The following is an 8,218-nucleotide window of genomic DNA, read 5'->3' on the forward strand; positions in this document are numbered from 1 at the left end:
CAGGAGTACCTGGGTTCAAATCTGGTCTCAAACATTTAATAATTACCTAGCTGTGTGGCCTTGGGCAAGCCACTTAACCCCATCTGCCTTGCAAAAAAAACCTAAAAAAGAAAAAAAGACTATTTAAATTTTTAATTGTGTACCAGACTACATAATCATTAGTGTAAAGACACAATTTACATATATCTGTAAATATGTAGATATTATTTATATTTACAGAATTTATATATTTATAAATGCAAATACTTTTTACAGTTGTTTTCAAATTCTAATCAATCAGTAAGCATATGCCAAGCACTATGCTCTGGGGAGATAAAGAAAAAAATTGGGGCAGCTAGATGGCACAGTGGATAGCACACTGACCCTGGAGTCAGGAGGACCTGAGTTCAAATCCACAGTCAGACACTTAATAATTACCTAGCCATGTGGCCTTGGGCAAGCCACTTAATCCCACTGCTTTGCAAACCCCACCCCCCAAAAAGGAAAGAAATTAGCAAATTTTACCCTTAAGGGACTTATGTTCTACAAATGGAAATGATCTGGTTATACAAAGTTTGTTGATCATAAAGAATGATCCTTTATGACAAAGACTTTTTTTTGATCTCCGCATGACAGGCACTCATCATCACTGATGTAACAGTTTTGTGCCACTTTCATTGAAATGGGAAAAGGAGATAAAAGTGTAGCTCAGTTCTTCAATTTAATTAGCCAGCTATCTAATGCCTACTTTAACTCCAGCTCTGTGAGATGACAAAAAAAAGTATATAGAACATGGCCCTTTATCCCTAAAGGAACCTTTCACATGACTAGATACAAATCACGTCCCCCTTGATATAGTCATAGAACTTTTTGATCAAGGATCAAAATATTTGGCGTTTGCTTTATGAGAAATCATGATTTGTAGCTCTTTTTATATTGTAATTTTTTTTCCTGTCTTGGTCTCCCTTCAACCTCAGTAGATTTTTAATGACCATTTCTTTTTGGCATTTACTCATCTTTTCAGTTTTTTTCTTGACTTTGAATTTTATATCAAAGTTGAGCTCTGCTCACTTAGGGGTGGGGGGGCAAACTTCAGACATTTTTTGTGCTGCTGTTTTCAGGGCTAGTTCTGGGGGGTCTGCAAGTTTTCAGTGTTTCCAGGGTCATGTGATCCTTGGATACATGTGGTTACCACTACCCTGCTTTATGCTCCAGACTTTACACAGAAAGGTCCTCTGTTCTCCTGCATCCACAAGTGCCCCTATTTCTCCAACCTGAAACTATTACCAGGGCTCTGCTCCTCTATGCCTAAAATTGAGATCTAGAACTTTGTATGGGTAATAGAGTTGCCAGTAAGTGCCAACAGAAACAAGTGCCACCAAAGGGTCCTCATTATTCTCTTTCTGATCAGTTGTCTGACCCCATTACATTCTCTGAGTTGAGAACTCCTTAAAGTACTGCTGCTCTGGCAGCCTCCAAGGATTCCCACTGGTCTGCAGCCCACCTTGGTCTCCCACCTTGTATATAGGCTGTATTCCTCCTTGGTATAATGGAGCTCTCCTGCCTACCTCCTAAGTACACTTAGACTGGAAAAATGTCTCACTCTGATCTTTTGCCTCTGCCACTCCAAAATTTAATTTGAGAAATTATCTTTATTTCTTTTATTAGAGAAGACTGTGTGTGTGTGTGTGTGTGTGTGTGTGTGTGTGTGTGTGTGTATGTCTTCATATCAATTCATATGTCTTTCCAGGTTTTTCCTGAAACCATTCTACTCCTTATTTCTTATTTCACAATCATATACCACAACTTATTCAGCCATTCTTCAATTTGTAGGCCTCATCTCAATCTTTGTCAACACAAAGAGAGCTGTTATAAATATATTAGTTATAAATTAGTTATAAATATGTAAGTTCTTTTCCTTGTTCCCTGTTCTCCTTGGGGAAATAGATCTTTATAACACTTTGAGCAAAATTCTAAATTGCTTTCCAAAATGACTGGAGAAGTTCACAATTCCACCAATTTTTCCACATCTCTTCCAGTATTTGTTGTTTTCTGTTATTTTAAGCAATCTGATACATGTGAAGTGGTATCTCAGAATTGTTTTAATTTGTAGTACTTTAATCAATAACAATTTAGAATATTTTTATATGACTATAGAAAGTTTTTATTTCTTCTTCCAGAGAGGAGAAATGATTTGCTATATGGTCATACAAGGTAATGAAAGAGTTGTGTGGGGGCAGCTGGGTGGTATAATGGATAGAGCACTGGCTCTGGAATCAGGAGGACCTGAGTTCAAATCCACCCTCAGACATTTAACAATTACCTAACTCTGTGACCTCGGGCAAGTTACTTAACCCCACTGCCTAGCAAAAACAAAAAGAAAACAAAATAAAAACAAGAAAGTTATATGAAATGAACATTCACAAATAAAGTAAAAAAAAAATTGTGTGCAGAACCTACCTTCCCTGAATTCTAGTACAATGCTTTTCTTCCCCTATAAAATACTTCTTGTAATACTGAGTCCTTATAATTTATTCTCCTCAACCTCCCTTCTTTCCACCTTTCCAGAACATAAATTCAGAATGGTACCTTAGTGAGACTATAAAACTAATGAATGTGAATTTACATGGAATGCCTATGAGGACCACAAGGGGGTGGTGTTGGCCAGTAGCCTGATTCTGTTTAACAGTAGGGATCAGGCACAGGCATTCTCTGCCCACACCAGTGTTCAATACATCTAACACCAGAAGGCTATGAGAAAAGACCAATCTCTCCAAGTTATTCAGAGTTGAAGGTTCAGTAACATCTGTTTTAGCTTATCTCATTATCTGGGGTGTGTTCTATGTGGATTTACCCAATTAATCTCTTAGATTAGATCAAATCAGATCAATCCATTATAATAGAAGAAGTAGGTTCAAGGGTCAGTTTTAATTTCAAGAAGAAAGTCCTTCTTGATTGGAGAGCAGATAGGATTATCAAACAAGGTGGGCTGGGAGATGCTGAAAGGTGGTAACCTCCATCACCTAGGCAGTTAGGGCATAAAGGTTTCTTTGTTTCATGTTTATTTTGCTGATGTGGTGTCTGGCAGCCCCTCAGACTTGGAAAACTATCCAGAGCAGGAGTGTGATATCTTCAAAGATCTGGAAGTTCTTTGTTCTCATCAGGCCAAGTTTGCCACTAGTCAACCAGTCAATAAACATTTATTAAGGATGCAATGAAAGGGGAAAAAAACCTCAAGGAGCTCACAGTCTAATGGTGGAATTGACAAGTAACCATGTGCAAATAAATTATATATAGGCATAATTGAAATGTGAAAGTCTACAGACTGAAGATGCTAGAATTAAGAGGGATTGGGAAAAGTGAGTTTTGGGGCTAGAAATTAAAGGAAACCAGAGAGGACATGAACCAGAGATGACTAGGGGAGCCTGCCAGGCATGGAAACAACCCTAGAAAAAGTCAGAAGCTGAGAGATCCCTTACTTGTGGAACAACCAAGTAGCCAGCCAGTATCATTGGATTGCAGAGTTGGGGTGGGGGGTATAAAGTGTGAGAAGATTAGAAAGGAGACAGACCAGGTTAGGAAGGGCTTAAAACACCAAATTTGGAATTTTGTTTGATCCTAGAGGCAACAGGAATCCACTGGAGTTGATTAAGTGATGAATGGGGTGAATTCTGCAGATAATATACTGCTCAAAATTTACCTGGACTACAAAATGAGGCGGAGGGGGGAGTAATCTAAGCCCCGTGCAATTTGGTAAAGCCAATAAAGAACTTCTTGGATGATGGAGCTGACCCTAGGACCTACTTATCAAGATTAACTAAATAGGAAGCTACTGAGTACCCTACTTTCTCTGATGTTGGCATAGGCAGACTCTCCAACAGCAGGTTTGAGATCTTAGCATTTCTGCCTCATTCCACGGGGCAGTGTTTGTTCCTTTCCTCCAGCTGAGGATGATTTTTGTACTTTCCATGAGTGTAGATTAATGCTTGTCCCAGTGGAAAAAAAACCCAAATATGTCTCTGCCTTACTCACCTCTACACCCACCTTAACCCTTTTTTAATGTTGTGAATCTTTGGGGGATTTTTTTTGTCTGTTAGCATGATTGTAATTCTTTATCTTGAAGTTTAGTCCTCCAAAAATGATTGATTCACCTGCATGCAGTGTTGGGTAGTATTTTAGGCCCACTATTTCCTAGTATTAAGTTCAATAGCCTTTCTATAGTCTTTTTCTTTTTTGCAAGGCAATGGGGTTAAGTGGCTTGCCCAAGGTCACACAGCTAGGTAATTATTAATTGTCTAAGGTAGGATTTGAACTTAGGTACTCCTGACTACAGGGCCTGTACTCTATTCATTGCACCACCTAGCCACCCCCTATAGTCTTTTGATCTTTGTTTGAACAATTCCTAAGTGATTTTCCTTAGGTACTTGTATGATCATGTCCTACTATTCAATAAACTCTATTTGTTTCATGTTACCTCTTTAGATGATCTGTTAGACAATCTCACAATTTGGCTCCAAAATTCTTTCTAAGTCTTATTATGTACTTTGTGCACTCTGTGGTCTAGCCAACTGGCTTTCTTACTGTTCCTTATAAAACAAATTCTATCTCCTATCTCTTTGCCCTTGTCCTCACTCTTCTCCTTGACTGAAATACTTTCTCTCCCCACCTCTGCCTCTTAGAATCCATAGCTTCATATGAAGTTAGGCTCAAACATCACATTTTACATATAGCCTTTCTTGGTCCCCTAGCTACTAGTGTCTCCCACTCTAAAATTATTTTTCCTCTTCCCTTTACAAGCTTTCTTCTTTGATTGTCTCATAAGTTTCTATTCTTTAAATGGATAATAAGAAAGTATATATACATATATATATATATATATATATATATATATATATATATATCCATCCTAATCTTTGAATTCCTGGCAGATATGAGAAAGCAGGAAGCTTGGCAGAAGCAGGCTGGGCTCATTGAAGCCCCACGGTTATACTAACAGAGATGCTACTCATCTGAAAGCTGCTTCCACTGAGATCAGAGTCACACTGTCATAGACCGAATTTGGAAAAGAGAGTAAAGAGAGAAGCTCTATTCCTTCTCATATCTGGAAGGCTACATAACTAGTACCTGCCTTGGCTTGAAGGAGAGACTCATATGCAAAGCCAGTGACCCTTGGCCAAATCTGTAACCTTCATAGATATTAGGGATATGCAAGAGGAAATAACCAGTTAGCTAATGAATCTTGGCTCAGAAATGTCAGCTTTAGCTTTGCCCTGGGTTCTGGGCTTTGCAGAATAGCTGAAAGTTTTCTTGAAATTATTCTTGACATCAATTGGTGAAAGGGTGTTGTCATGTTGTGAGAAAGAGTTAAATAGAAAAAGAGTTAAAAGAGAAAAAGTCTCTCTAGATATTAGCTCAGTTTGATATAAAAAGATTTAGATGATTCTCCCTCCTGTGTTCAATTCCTCATCTTTTCTCGTAGGCTTAAAATGAACTCACAAATATAAATGCTTACTTTCAAGTGATTCCTATTTGATTTTGCATCTGTAGATATGTCATGAATCTTTATGATAATCAAAGCCAAAGTAGATTCATTTGAACTATCACTTTCATGAAATATAGTTATATAAATTGAATACCAGCTGCTATCACTTTTCCCTTTCAGAGTCTACCTATGAGAACATCTTTCCATATGTCTTAAAAAAAAGTGAGCACAATGCTACCTATGATTATTACTAAGTTTTAAACCAAAAAAAAAAGCCAGGAAAAGTTAGTGTTTAGATAGGTAGTTAATTTTAAAGCTATAGTGATGAACCCCATGTAGAGCAAATAGATGCAATGTTATAATAATAATAGTGATTATTCACAGTCTGTGAACTGTGTTCCAGTAAACCTCTTCAGAGGGGATAGGAAGTTGAAAACCTCTTTTTAAAAATTTAAAATTGAATAATATGTTTTTATAAGTGGTAGAAAGAGGCAGTTGATTAATAAGATAATGTATATAAAATGCTTTGGAAACCTTCCAGTGTTATAAAAAACTCACATCATTATTATTAATATTAGAGAATTCTGCAGTTAGGAGAGGAATTTGTGGGTTCTAGTCCTGGTTAAGCATGGGGTAGCTAGAAGGCACAGTAGATAGAGTGCTAGGCTTGGAGTCAGAAAGACCCATCTTTCTAAGTTCAAATCTGGCCTCAGACATTTACTGTGTGATCCAGGGAAAATCACTGAACCCTGTTTGCCTCAGTTTCATCATCTGTAAAATGATCTGGAGAAGGAAATGGCATACTACCCTAGTATCTCTGCCAAGAAAATTCCAATTGAGTTTCCAAAAAAAGTTGGACATGATTGAGAAATGACTGAACAACAACAACAACAACAACAACAAAATATGGACAAGTTGTTTAAGTGCTCTGAAACTTAATTTTCTTATAGGTAAAATGGGAATAAAAATGCTTATTTGTATTTGACCCAGTCACTTGTCTTGTATTATTTCTTCTGGCATTGTTCAATACTACATGAGTAGGAGCAGAAAAGATAGATAATAGGAGTAATCTAAAGTTGGGGTTTGGTAAGGCATGAGTGATGAAAGAGCAAATAGTTCTGGATGTAGAGGATTGGTTAGTGCTGAAACTGGTTACTTACTGAGTCAAAATAAGGAAGAGAGAAGAGGGAAACAAGAGCCTGGGTCATGCCCTAATAAAGAACTGAGCAAAGCAGGAATTGGAAGTCAAAATTAGTTTGAATGAATAATGGATTTAACAAGAAAGTGGCATGGTGAAAGATGGTGTAATAGGAAAATATGATAGATTATGCAATTCTAGAAAATTGATTAAGGAAGTGGAACACTAGTTGGTGAGTTGGGATCAAGGGTATATCGATCCCTGTGACTTAAGAAGTACGTTATGATGATTAGGGAAATGGGTGATTCAGGGCTGATGAAACCTGTGAGACACATACTAAAACTCTTTGAAAAAGGAGAAAATAATCTGGGAAGTTCTAGATAAACTGAGCTTGCAATATATCTGAACTGAGTAAATCTCAATGCATAATAGATCCTTTAAGAATATGCCCATAATGGGGTGGCTAGGTGGCACAGTGGGGGGGGGGGGCAGTTAAGTGGTGCAGTGGATAGAGCACTGGCCTTGGAGTCAGGAACACCTGGGTTCAAATCCGACCTCAGACACTTAATAATTACCTAGCTGTGTGGCCTTGGGCAAGCTACTTAACCCCATTGCCTTGAAAAATCTAAAAAAACAAAAACAAAAACAAAAAAAAAGATTATGCCCATAAAAAAGAGTATGACCATGTTAAAAAAAATTTTTAAAGGAGTATGCCCACGTTATCTAACATGGAGATGTCCTAAGGGACCAAATAAGCATGCCCAGATCTCCTAAAATGGAAGCTCTCTGTAGATATAACCTTATCTGATTGACTATGTAACTAGAACTCTCTTTAAAACTGGAGAGCCTGAGATGGTCATTGTCTCTTTCTACTGAGTATGCTGGCTCACATTCTTTTTTGTGCTGATCTAGAGTATAAGGATTACCCTTCATCCACATTGTGGGCACCATGAACTGAACTAGTAAGAAGGAATGCTTTTCTTCCCCTTGTTCTCCCCCTTTTACTCCAGCTATGAAAGATAGGCTGGAATGTCTGCATTTATTCTATGTTGGTCATTCTTAGTTTTGAGTATTGGAGGTGATCCTTACCAATCTTGGAACTCACACTATGCCATCTTTGGAGCCAAGGTTGAAAGCAGGATAATGCAGTCAGTCAACCTGGCAGGGTAACCCAGAGAGGTCAGGATGCCTGATACTTAAGCACCAGGGGATTTTGGACTTGAAACTGGGACTGAGATAAACTACAGATCTAATCCTCTTCTCAGAGACTGGAATGGTTCCTGGGGGGTGGGGTGGAAAAGGGGTTTATGCCTCACTTGTTTGGGTACAAGTTTGTATATTTGTGATTATACCTTTTGAAGTAAAATATTTCTTTGTAAAAAAACTAATCTGTTAGTGGTTAGATGGAACTGGGTACAGAGCCCCACACCCTACACTTGGGGGAACACCATTGGTGGTTGCTGGAATCAATTGCAGAGTTAAAATACACATAAAATAATCATTTGTCCTAGTTTTTGAGGATTTGGAACAAACCATTTAGGGCTATGAAACTAGTTAATGGTACTTGAACCCCTGAGAAAGGAAAATTGAGAATTCTATGATACAATTTTAATCAAATT

The sequence above is a fragment of the Macrotis lagotis genome, chromosome X (genome assembly GCF_037893015.1).
Source record: "Macrotis lagotis isolate mMagLag1 chromosome X, bilby.v1.9.chrom.fasta, whole genome shotgun sequence".
Taxonomy (NCBI): domain Eukaryota; kingdom Metazoa; phylum Chordata; class Mammalia; order Peramelemorphia; family Peramelidae; genus Macrotis; species Macrotis lagotis.